This window comes from Anas platyrhynchos, chromosome 26 (assembly GCF_047663525.1).
Source record: "Anas platyrhynchos isolate ZD024472 breed Pekin duck chromosome 26, IASCAAS_PekinDuck_T2T, whole genome shotgun sequence".
NCBI classification, from domain to species: domain Eukaryota; kingdom Metazoa; phylum Chordata; class Aves; order Anseriformes; family Anatidae; genus Anas; species Anas platyrhynchos.
In genome coordinates, this window is record NC_092612.1 from 5,731,307 (window position 1) to 5,744,098 (window position 12,792).

Below are 12,792 nucleotides of genomic sequence, written 5' to 3' on the forward strand. Positions count from 1 at the left end.
AATGCTGAGGTCCTATTGCTGAGGTCTTATTGCTGAGGTCACAATGCGGAGGTCCTATTGCTGACGTCCTACTGCTTAGGTCCTATTGCTGAGGTCAGAATGCTGAGGTCCTATTGCTGAGGTCCTATTGCTGAGGTCCTAATGCTGAGGTCACAGTGCTGAGGTCCTATTGCTGAGGTCCTACTGCTGAGGTCACAATGCGGAGGTCCTGTTGCTGAGGTCCTATTGCTGAGGTCACAATGCTGAGGTCCTATTGCTGAGGTCACAGTGCTGAGGTCCTATTGCTGAGGTCACAGTTTTGAGGTCCTATTGCTGAGGTCACAATGCTGAGGTCACAATGCTGAGGTCACAATGCTGAGGTCCTATTGCTGAGGTCCTATTGCTGAGGTCTAAATGCTGAGGTCACAATGCTGAGGTCCTGTTGCTGAGGTCACAATGCAGAGGTCACAATGCTGAGGTCACAATGCTGAGGTCCCATTGCTGAGGTCCTACTGCTGATGTCCTATTGCTTCTGTCCTTTTGCTGACGTCACAATGCTGAGGTCACAATGCTGAGGTCCTATTGCTCAGGTCCTATTGCTGAGGTCCCAATGCTGAGGTCCTATTGCTGAGGTCCTATTGCTGAGGTCACAATGCTGAGGTCCTATTGCTGAGGTCACAATGTTGAGGTCCTTTTGCTGAGGTCCTATTGCTCAGGTCATATTGCTGAGGTCCTATTGCTGAGGTCCTGTTTCTCAGGTCACAATGCTGAGGTCACTATGCTGCGGTCACAATCCTTAGGTCCTATTTCTGAGGTCCTATTGCTGAGGTCACAATGCTGAGGTCCTATTGCTGAGGTCCTATTGCTGAGGTCACAATGCTCAGGTCACAATGCTCAGGTCACAATGCTGAGTTCCTATTGCTGAGGTCCTATTGCTGAGGTCCTATTGCTGAGGTCACAATGCTGAGGTCACAATGCTGAGGTCCTATTGCTGAGGTCCTATTGCTGAGGTCACAATGCTGAGGTCCTATTGCTGAGGTCACAATGTTGACGTCCTATTGCTGAGCTCCTATTGCTGAGGTCACAATGCTGAGGTCCTATTGCCGAGGTCACAATGCTGAGGTCCTATTGCTCAGGTCCTATTGCTGAGGTCACAGTTTTGAGGTCCTATTGCTGAGGTCACAATGCTGAGGTCACAATGCTGAGGTCCTATTTCTGAGGTCCTATTTCTGAGGTCCTATTTCTGAGGTCCTATTTCTGAGGTCACAATGCTGAGGTCCTATTGCTGAGGTCCTATTGCTGAGGTCACAATGCTGAGGTCCTATTGCTAATGTCCTATATCTGAGGTCCTATTTCTGAGGTCCTATTTCTGAGGTCACAATGCTGAGGTCCAATTGCTGAGGTCCTATTGCTAATGTCCTATTGCTGAGGTCCTACTGCTGAGGTCGTATTGCTGAGATCACAATGCTGAGGTCCTATTGCTGAGATCCTATTTCTTAGGTCACAATGCTGAGGTCCAATTGCTGAGGTCCTATTGCTGATGTCCTATTGCTGAGGTCCTATTGCTGAGGTCGTATTGCTGAGATCACAATGCTGAGGTCCTATTGCTGAGGTCACAATGCTGAGGTCCTATTGCTGAGGTCCTACTGCTTAGGTCCTATTGCTGAGGTCACAAAGCTCAGGTCCAATTGCTGAGGTCCTATTGCTGATGTCCTATTGCTGAGGTCCTATTGCTGAGGTCGTATTGCTGAGATCACAATGCTGAGGTCCTATTGCTGAGGTCACAATGCTGAGGTCCTATTGCTGAGGTCCTATTGCTGAGGTCCTATTGCTGAGGTCCTACTGCTGAGGTCCTACTGCTGAGGTCACAATGCGAAGGTCCTGTTGCTGAGGTCCTATTACTGAGGTCCTATTGCTGAGGTCACAATGCTGAGGTCCTATTGCTGATGTCCTATTGCTGAGGTCACAGTTTTGAGGTCCTATTGCTGAGGTCACAATGCTGAGGTCACAATGCTGAGGTCCCATTGCTGAGGTCCTACTGCTGATGTCCTATTGCTTCTGTCCTTTTGCTGACGTCACAATGCTGAGGTCACAATGCTGAGGTCCTATTGCTGAGGTCCTCTTGCTGAGGTCACAATGCTGAGGTCCTATTGCTGAGGTCTCAAAGTTGAGGTCCTTTTGCTGAGGTCCTATTGCTGAGGTCCTATTGCTGAGGTCTTGTTGCTGAGGTCACAATGCTGAGGTCACTATGCTGCGGTCACAATCCTTAGTTCCTATTTCTGATGTCCTATTGCTGAGTTCACAATGCTGAGGTCACAATGCTGAGGTCCTCTTGCTGAGGTCACAATGCTGACGTCACAATGGTGAGGTCACAATGCTGAGGTCCTATTGCTGAGGTCACAATGCTGAGGTCACAATGCTGAGGTCCTGTTGCTGAGGTCACAATGCTGAGGCACTATTGCGGAGGTGCTATTGCTGAGGGCCGATTGCTGAGGTCCTATTGCTGAGTTCACAATGCTGAGGTCACAATGCTGAGGTCCTCTTGCTGAGGTCCTATTGCTGAGGTCACAATGCTGAGGTTACTATGCTGAATTCTTTTTGCTGAGGTCCTATTCCTGAGGTCTATTGCTGAGGTCACAATGCTTAGGTCCTATTGCTGAGGTTCTTTTGCTGAGGTCACAATGCTGAGGTTACAATGCTGACGTCCTATTGCTGAGGTCCTACTGCTGAGGTCACAATGCTGAGGTCAATATGCTGAGGTCCTTTTGCTGAGGTCCTTTTGCTGAGGTCACAATGCTGAGGTCACAATGCTGAAATCATTATGCTGAGGTCCTATTGCTGAGGTCCCTATGCTGAGGTCCTATTGCTGAGGTCACAATGCTGAGGTCCTATTGCTGAGGTCACAATGCTGAGGTCCTATTGCTAAGGTCCTATTGCTGAGGTCACAATGCTGAAGTCCTATTGCTGAGGTCACAATGCTGAGGTCCTATTGCTGAGGTCCTATTGCTGAGGTCACAATGCTGAGGTCACAATGCTGAGGTCCTATTGCTGAGGGCCGATTGCTGAGGTCCTATTGCTGAGTTCACAATGCTGAGGTCCTCTTGCTGAGGTCCTATTGCTGAGGTCCTATTGTTGAGGTCACAATGCTGAGGTCCTATTACTGAGGTCACAATGCTGAGGTCCTATTGCTGGTGTCCTATTGCTGAGGTCCTATTGCTGAGGTCCTATTCCTGAGGTCACAATGCTGAGGTCCTAATGCTGAGGTCCTTTTGCTGACAGGTCACAATGCTGAGGTCCTATTGCTGAGGTCCTATTGCTGAGGTCACAATGCTGATGTCACAATGCTGAGGTCCTATTACTGAGGTCCTATTGCTGAGTTCACAATGCTTAGGTCCTATTGCTGGGGTCCTATTGCTGAGGTCACAATGTTGAGGTCACAATGCTGTGGTCCTATTACTGAGGTCACAAGGCTGAGGTCACAATGCTGAGGTCCTATTGCTGAGGTCCTATTGCTGAGGTCACAATGCTCAGGTCACAATGCTCAGGTCACAATGCTGAGGTCCTATTGCTGAGGTCCTATTGCTGAGGTCACAATGCTGAGGTCCTATTGCTGAGGTCACAATGCTCAGGTCACAATGCTCAGGTCAAAATGCTCAGGTCACAATGCTGAGGTCCTATTGCTGAGGTCCTATTGCTGAGGTCCTATTGCTGAGGTCCTATTGCTGAGGTCCTATTGCTGAGGTCACAATGCTGAGGTCACAATGCTGAGGTCCTATTACTGAGGTCCTATTGCTGAGGTCACAATGCTGAGGTCCTATTGCTGAGGTCACAATGTTGACGTCCTATTGCTGAGCTCCTATTGCTGAGGTCACAATGCTGAGGTCCTATTGCTGAGGTCACAATGCTGAGGTCCTATTGCTCAGGTCCTATTGCTGAGGTCACAATTTTGAGGTCCTATTGCTGAGGTCACAATGTTGAGGTCCTATTGCTGAGGTCACAATGCTGAGGTCCTATTGCTCAGGTCCTATTGTTGAGGTCACAGTTTTGAGGTCCTATTGCTGAGGTCACAATGCTGAGGTCACAATGCTGAGGTCCTATTGCTGAGGTCCTATTGCTGAGGTCCTATTGCTGAGATCCTATTGCTGAGGTCACAGTGCTGAGATCCTATTGCTGAGGTCACAATGCTGAGGTCACAATGCTGAGGTCCTATTGCTGAGGTCACAATGCTGAGGTCACAATGCTGAGGTCCTATTACTGAGGTCCTATTGCTAAGGTCACAATGCTGAGGTCCTATGGCTGAGGTCTTTTTGCTGAGGTCCCAATTCTGAGGTCCTATTGCTGAGGTCCTACTACTGAGGTAACAATGCTGAGGTCACAATACTCAGGTCCTATTGCTGAGGTCCTATTGCTGAGGTCCCAATGCTGAGGTCTTATTGCTGAGGTCCTATTGCTGAGGTCAGAATTCGGAGGTAAAATTTCTGTGGTGCTAGTGCTGAAGTACTATTGCTGAGGTCACAATGCTGAGGTCACAAAGCTGAGGTCCTATTACTGAGGTCCTATTGCTGAGGTCCTATTCCTGAGGTCACAATGCTGAGGTCCTCTTGCTGAGGTCCTATTGCTGAGGTCACAATGCGGAGGTCCTGTTGCTGAGGTCCTGTTGCTGAGGTCCTGTTGCTGAGGTCCTATTGCTGAGGTCACAATGCTGAGGTCACAATGCTGAGGTCCTATTGCTGAGGTCACAATGCTGAGGTCACAATGCTGAGGTCCTATTGCTGAGGTCACAATGCTGAGGTCACAATGCTGCGGTCACAATGCTGAGGTCACTATGCTGAGGTCCTATTGCTGAGGTCACAATGCTGAGGTCACAATGTTGCGGTCACAATGCTGAGGTCACTATGCTGAGGTGCTATTGCTGAGGTCACAGTGCTGAGGTCCTATTGCTGAGGTCACAGTGCTGAGGTCACAATGCTGAGGTCACAATGCTGAGGTCCTATAGTTGAGGTCCTCTTGCTGAGGTCACAGTGCTGAGGTTCTATTACTGAGATCACAATGCTGAGGTCCTATTGCTGAGGTTAAAATGCTGAGGTCCTATTGCTGAGGTCACTATGCGGAGGTCCTGTTGCTGAGGTCACAATGCTGAGGTCACAATGCTGATGTCCTATTGCTGATGTCCTATTGCTGAGGTCACAGTTTTGAGGTCACAATGCTGAGGTCACAATGCTGAGGTCACAATGCTGAGGTCACAATGCTGAGGTCCTATTGCTGAGGTCACAATGCTGAGGTCCTATTGCTGAGGTCCTATTGCTGAGGTCACAATGCTGAGGTCCTATTGCTGAGGTCACAATGCTGAGGTCACAATGCTGAGGTCACAATGCTGAGGTCCTGTTGCTGAGGTCACAATGCTGAGGTCACAATGCTGAGGTCCCATTGCTGAGGTCCTACTGCTGATGTCCTATTGCTTCTGTCCTTTTGCTGACGTCACAATGCTGAGGTCCTATTGCTCAGGTCCTATTCCTGAGGTCACAATCCTGAGGTCCTATTGCTGAGGTCACAATGCTGAGGTCCTATTGCTGAGGTCCTATTGCTGAGATCACAATGCTGAGGTCTTATTGCTGACGTCCTACTGCTTAGGTCCTTTTGCTGAGGTCAGAATGCTGAGGTCCTATTGCTGAGGTCCTATTGCTGAGGTCACAGTGCTGAGGTCCTACTGCTGAGGTCACAATGTGGAGGTCCTGTTGCTGAGGTCCTATTGCTGAGGTCACAATGCTGAGGTCCTATTGCTGAGGTCACAGTGCTGAGGTCACAATGCTGAGGTCACAATGCTGAGGTCACAATGCTGAGGTCCTACTGCTGATGTCCTATTGCTTCTGTCCTTTTGCTGACGTCACAATGCTGAGGTCACAATGCTGAGGTCCTATTGCTGAGGTCCTATTGCTGAGGTCACAATGCTGAGGTCGTATAGTTGAGGTCCTCTTGCTGAGGTCACAGTGCTGAGGTTCTATTACTGAGATCACAATGCTGAGGTCCTCTTGCTGAGGTCACAATGCTGACGTCACAATGTTGAGGTCACAATGCTGAGGTCCTGTTGCTGAGGTCACAATGCTGAGGCACTATTGCGGAGGTGCTATTGCTGAGGGCCGATTGCTGAGGTCCTATTGCTGAGTTCACAATGCTGAGGTCACAATGCTGAGGTCCTCTTGCTGAGGTCCTATTGCTGAGGTCACAATGCTGAGGTTACTATGCTGAATTCTTTTTGCTGAGGTCCTATAGCTGAGGTCCTATTCCTGAGGTCTATTGCTGAGGTCACAATGCTTAGGTCCTATTGCTGAGGTTCTTTTGCTGAGGTCACAATGCTGAGGTCACAATGCTGACGTCCTATTGCTGAGGTCCTACTGCTGAGGTCACAATGCTGAGGTCAATATGCTGAGGTCCTATTGCTGAGGTCCTTTTGCTGAGGTCACAATGCTGAAATCATTATGCTGAGGTCCTATTGCTGAGGTCCCTATGCTGAGGTCCTATTGCTGAGGTCACAATGCAGAGGTCCTATTGCTGAGGTCACAATGCTGAGGTCCTATTGCTAAGGTCCTATTGCTGAGGTCACAATGCTGAAGTCCTATTGCTGAGGTCACAATGCTGAGGTCCTATTGCTGAGGTCCTATTGCTGAGGTCACAATGCTGAAGTCCTATTGCTGAGGTCACAATGCTGAGGTCACAATGCTGATGTCCTATTGCTGAGGGCCGATTGCTGAGGTCCTATTGCTGAGTTCACAATGCTGAGGTCCTCTTGCTGAGGTCCTATTGCTGAGGTCCTATTGCTGAGGTCACAATGCTGAGGTCCTATTACTGAGGTCACAATGCTGAGGTCACAATGCTGAGGTCCTATTGCTGGTGTCCTATTGCTGAGGTCCTATTGCTGAGGTCCTATTCCTGAGGTCACAATGCTGAGGTCCTAATGCTGAGGTCCTTTTGCTGACAGGTCACAATGCTGAGGTCCTATTGCTGAGGTCCTATTGCTGAGGTCACAATGCTGATGTCACAATGCTCAGGTCCTATTACTGAGGTCCTATTGCTGAGGTCACAATGCTTAGGTCCTATTGCTGGGGTCCTATTGCTGAGGTCACAATGTTGAGGTCACAATGCTGTGGTCCTATTACTGAGGTCACAAGGCTGAGGTCACAATGCTGAGGTCCTATTGCTGAGGTCCTATTGCTGAGGTCACAATGCTCAGGTCACAATGCTCAGGTCACAATGCTGAGGTCCTATTGCTGAGGTCCTATTGCTGAGGTCACAATGCTGAGGTCACAATGCTGAGGTCCTATTGCTGAGGTCACAATGCTCAGGTCACAATGCTCAGGTCACAATGCTGAGGTCCTATTGCTGAGGTCCTATTGCTGAGGTCCTATTGCTGAGGTCCTATTGCAGAGGTCCTATTGCTGAGGTCACAATGCTGAGGTCACAATGCTGAGGTCCTGTTACTGAGGTCCTATTGCTGAGGTCACAATGCTGAGGTCCTATTGCTGAGGTCACAATGTTGACGTCCTATTGCTGAGCTCCTATTGCTGAGGTCACAATGCTGAGGTCCTATTGCTGAGGTCACAATGCTGAGGTCCTATTGCTCAGGTCCTATTGCTGAGGTCACAATTTTGAGGTCCTATTGCTGAGGTCACAATGTTGAGGTCCTATTGCTGAGGTCACAATGCTGAGGTCCTATTGCTCAGGTCCTATTGCTGAGGTCACAGTTTTGAGGTCCTATTGCTGAGGTCACAATGCTGAGGTCACAATGCTGAGGTCCTATTGCTGAGGTCCTATTGCTGAGGTCCTATTGCTGAGATCCTATTGCTGAGGTCACAGTGCTGAGATCCTATTGCTGAGGTCACAATGCTGAGGTCACAATGCTGAGGTCCTATTGCTGAGGTCACAATGCTGAGGTCACAATGCTGAGGTCACAATGCTGAGGTCCTATTACTGAGGTCCTATTGCTAAGGTCACAATGCTGAGGTCCTATGGCTGAGGTCTTTTTGCTGAGGTCCCAATTCTGAGGTCCTATTGCTGAGGTCCTACTACTGAGGTAACAATGCTGAGGTCACAATACTCAGGTCCTATTGCTGAGGTCCTATTGCTGAGGTCACAATGCTGAGGTCCTATTGCTCAGGTCACAATGCTGAGGTCCTATTGCTAAGGTCCTATTGCTGAGGTCACAATGCTGAAGTCCTATTGCTGAGGTCACAATGCTGAGGTCCTATTGCTGAGGTCCTGTTGCTGAGGTCACAATGCTGAAGTCCTATTGCTGAGGTCACAATGCTGAGGTCACAATGCTGATGTCCTATTGCTGAGGGCCGATTGCTGAGGTCCTATTGCTGAGTTCACAATGCTGAGGTCCTCTTGCTGAGGTCCTATTGCTGAGGTCCTATTGCTGAGGTCACAATGCTGAGGTCCTATTACTGAGGTCACAATGCTGAGGTCACAATGCTGAGGTCCTATTGCTGGTGTCCTATTGCTGAGGTCCTATTGCTGAGGTCCTATTCCTGAGGTCACAATGCTTAGGTCCTAATGCTGAGGTCCTTTTGCTGACAGGTCACAATGCTGAGGTCCTATTGCTGAGGTCCTATTGCTGAGGTCAAAATGCTGATGTCACAATGCTGAGGTCCTATTACTGAGGTCCTATTGCTGAGGTCACAATGCTTAGGTCCTATTGCTGGGGTCCTATTGCTGAGGTCACAATGTTGAGGTCACAATGCTGTGGTCCTATTACTGAGGTCACAAGGCTGAGGTCACAATGCTGAGGTCCTATTGCTGAGGTCCTATTGCTGAGGTCACAATGCTCAGGTCACAATGCTCAGGTCACAATGCTGAAGTCCTATTGCTGAGGTCCTATTGCTGAGGTCACAATGCTCAGGTCACAATCCTCAGGTCCTATTGCTGAGGTCCTATTGCTGAGGTCCTATTGCTGAGGTCCTATTGCTGAGGTCACAGTGCTGAGGTCCTACTGCTGAGGTCACAATGTGGAGGTCCTGTTGCTGAGGTCCTATTGCTGAGGTCACAATGCTGAGGTCCTATTGCTGAGGTCACAGTGCTGAGGTCACAATGCTGAGGTCACAATGCTGAGGTCACAATGCTGAGGTCCCATTGCTGAGGTCCTACTGCTGATGTCCTATTGCTTCTGTCCTTTTGCTGACGTCACAATGCTGAGGTCACAATGCTGAGGTCCTATTGCTGAGGTCCTATTGCTGAGGTCACAATGCTGAGGTCGTATAGTTGAGGTCCTCTTGCTGAGGTCACAGTGCTGAGGTTCTATTACTGAGATCACAATGCTGAGGTCCTCTTGCTGAGGTCACAATGCTGACGTCACAATGCTGAGGTCACAATGCTGAGGTCCTGTTGCTGAGGTCACAATGCTGAGGCACTATTGCGGAGGTGCTATTGCTGAGGGCCGATTGCTGAGGTCCTATTGCTGAGTTCACAATGCTGAGGTCACAATGCTGAGGTCCTCTTGCTGAGGTCCTATTGCTGAGGTCACAATGCTGAGGTTACTATGCTGAATTCTTTTTGCCGAGGTCCTATAGCTGAGGTCCTATTCCTGAGGTCTATTGCTGAGGTCACAATGCTTAGGTCCTATTGCTGAGGTTCTTTTGCTGAGGTCACAATGCTGAGGTCACAATGCTGACGTCCTATTGCTGAGGTCCTACTGCTGAGGTCACAATGCTGAGGTCAATATGCTGAGGTCCTATTGCTGAGGTCCTTTTGCTGAGGTCACAATGCTGAAATCATTATGCTGAGGTCCTATTGCTGAGGTCCCTATGCTGAGGTCCTATTGCTGAGGTCACAATGCAGAGGTCCTATTGCTGAGGTCACAATGCTGAGGTCCTATTGCTAAGGTCCTATTGCTGAGGTCACAATGCTGAAGTCCTATTGCTGAGGTCACAATGCTGAGGTCCTATTGCTGAGGTCCTATTGCTGAGGTCACAATGCTGAAGTCCTATTGCTGAGGTCACAATGCTGATGTCCTATTGCTGAGGGCCGATTGCTGAGGTCCTATTGCTGAGTTCACAATGCTGAGGTCCTCTTGCTGAGGTCCTATTTCTGAGGTCCTATTGCTGAGGTCACAATGCTGAGGTCCTATTACTGAGGTCACAATGCTGAGGTCACAATGCTGAGGTCCTATTGCTGGTGTCCTATTGCTGAGGTCCTATTGCTGAGGTCCTATTCCTGAGGTCACAATGCTGAGGTCCTAATGCTGAGGTCCTTTTGCTGACAGGTCACAATGCTGAGGTCCTATTGCTGAGGTCCTATTGCTGAGGTCACAATGCTGATGTCACAATGCTCAGGTCCTATTACTGAGGTCTTATTGCTGAGGTCACAATGCTTAGGTCCTATTGCTGGGGTCCTATTGCTGAGGTCACAATGTTGAGGTCACAATGCTGTGGTCCTATTACTGAGGTCACAAGGCTGAGGTCACAATGCTGAGGTCCTATTGCTGAGGTCCTATTGCTGAGGTCACAATGCTCAGGTCACATTGCTCAGGTCACAATGCTGAGGTCCTATTGCTGAGGTCCTATTGCTGAGGTCACAATGCTGAGGTCACAATGCTGAGGTCCTATTGCTGAGGTCACAATGCTCAGGTCACAATGCTCAGGTCACAATGCTGAGGTCCTATTGCTGAGGTCCTATTGCTGAGGTCCTATTGCTGAGGTCCTATTGCTGAGGTCCTATTGCTGAGGTCACAATGCTGAGGTCACAAAGCTGAGGTCCTATTACTGAGGTCCTATTGCTGAGGTCACAATGCTGAGGTCCTATTGCTGAGGTCACAATGTTGACGTCCTATTGCTGAGCTCCTATTGCTGAGGTCACAATGCTGAGGTCCTATTGCTGAGGTCACAATGCTGACGTCCTATTGCTCAGGTCCTATTGCTGAGGTCACAATTTTGAGGTCCTATTGCTGAGGTCACAATGTTGAGGTCCTATTGCTGAGGTCACAATGCTGAGGTCCTATTGCTCAGGTCCTATTGCTGAGGTCACAGTTTTGAGGTCCTATTGCTGAGGTCACAATGCTGAGGTCACAATGCTGAGGTCCTATTGCTGAGGTCCTATTGCTGAGGTCCTATTGCTGAGATCCTATTGCTGAGGTCACAGTGCTGAGATCCTATTGCTGAGGTCACAATGCTGAGGTCACAATGCTGAGGTCCTATTGCTGAGGTCACAATGCTGAGGTCACAATGCTGAGGTCACAATGCTGAGGTCCTATTACTGAGGTCCTATTGCTAAGGTCACAATGCTGAGGTCCTATGGCTGAGGTCTTTTTGCTGAGGTCCCAATTCTGAGGTCCTATTGCTGAGGTCCTACTACTGAGGTAACAATGCTGAGGTCACAATACTCAGGTCCTATTGCTGAGGTCCTATTGCTGAGGTCACAATGCTGAGGTCCTATTGCTCAGGTCACAATGCTGAGGTCCTATTGCTAAGGTCCTATTGCTGAGGTCACAATGCTGAAGTCCTATTGCTGAGGTCACAATGCTGAGGTCCTATTGCTGAGGTCCTGTTGCTGAGGTCACAATGCTGAAGTCCTATTGCTGAGGTCACAATGCTGAGGTCACAATGCTGATGTCCTATTGCTGAGGGCCGATTGCTGAGGTCCTATTGCTGAGTTCACAATGCTGAGGTCCTCTTGCTGAGGTCCTATTGCTGAGGTCCTATTGCTGAGGTCACAATGCTGAGGTCCTATTACTGAGGTCACAATGCTGAGGTCACAATGCTGAGGTCCTATTGCTGGTGTCCTATTGCTGAGGTCCTATTGCTGAGGTCCTATTCCTGAGGTCACAATGCTGAGGTCCTAATGCTGAGGTCCTTTTGCTGACAGGTCACAATGCTGAGGTCCTATTGCTGAGGTCCTATTGCTGAGGTCAAAATGCTGATGTCACAATGCTGAGGTCCTATTACTGAGGTCCTATTGCTGAGGTCACAATGCTTAGGTCCTATTGCTGGGGTCCTATTGCTGAGGTCACAATGTTGAGGTCACAATGCTGTGGTCCTATTACTGAGGTCACAAGGCTGAGGTCACAATGCTGAGGTCCTATTGCTGAGGTCCTATTGCTGAGGTCACAATGCTCAGGTCACAATGCTCAGGTCACAATGCTGAAGTCCTATTGCTGAGGTCCTATTGCTGAGGTCACAATGCTGAGGTCACAATGCTGAGGTCCTATTGCTGAGGTCACAATGCTCAGGTCACAATGCTCAGGTCACAATGCTGAGGTCCTATTGCTGAGGTCCTATTGCTGAGGTCCTATTGCTGAGGTCACAATGCTGAGGTCACAATGCTGAGGTCCTATTACTGAGGTCCTATTGCTGAGGTCACAATGCTGAGGTCCTATTGCTGAGGTCACAATGTTGACGTCCTATTGCTGAGCTCCTATTGCTGAGGTCACAATGCTGAGGTCCTATTGCTGAGGTCACAATGCTGAGGTCCTATTGCTCAGGTCCTATTGCTGAGGTCACAATTTTGAGGTCCTATTGCTGAGGTCACAATGTTGAGGTCCTATTGCTGAGGTCACAATGCTGAGGTCCTATTGCTCAGGTCCTATTGCTGAGGTCACAGTTTTGAGGTCCTATTGCTGAGGTCACAATGCTGAGGTCACAATGCTGAGGTCCTATTGCTGAGGTCCTATTGCTGAGGTCCTATTGCTGAGATCCTATTGCTGAGGTCACAGTGCTGAGATCCTATTGCTGAGGTCACAATGCTGAGGTCACAATGCTGAGGTCCTATTGCTGAGGTCACAATGCTGAGGTCAAAATGCTGAGGTCACAATGCTGAGGTCCTATT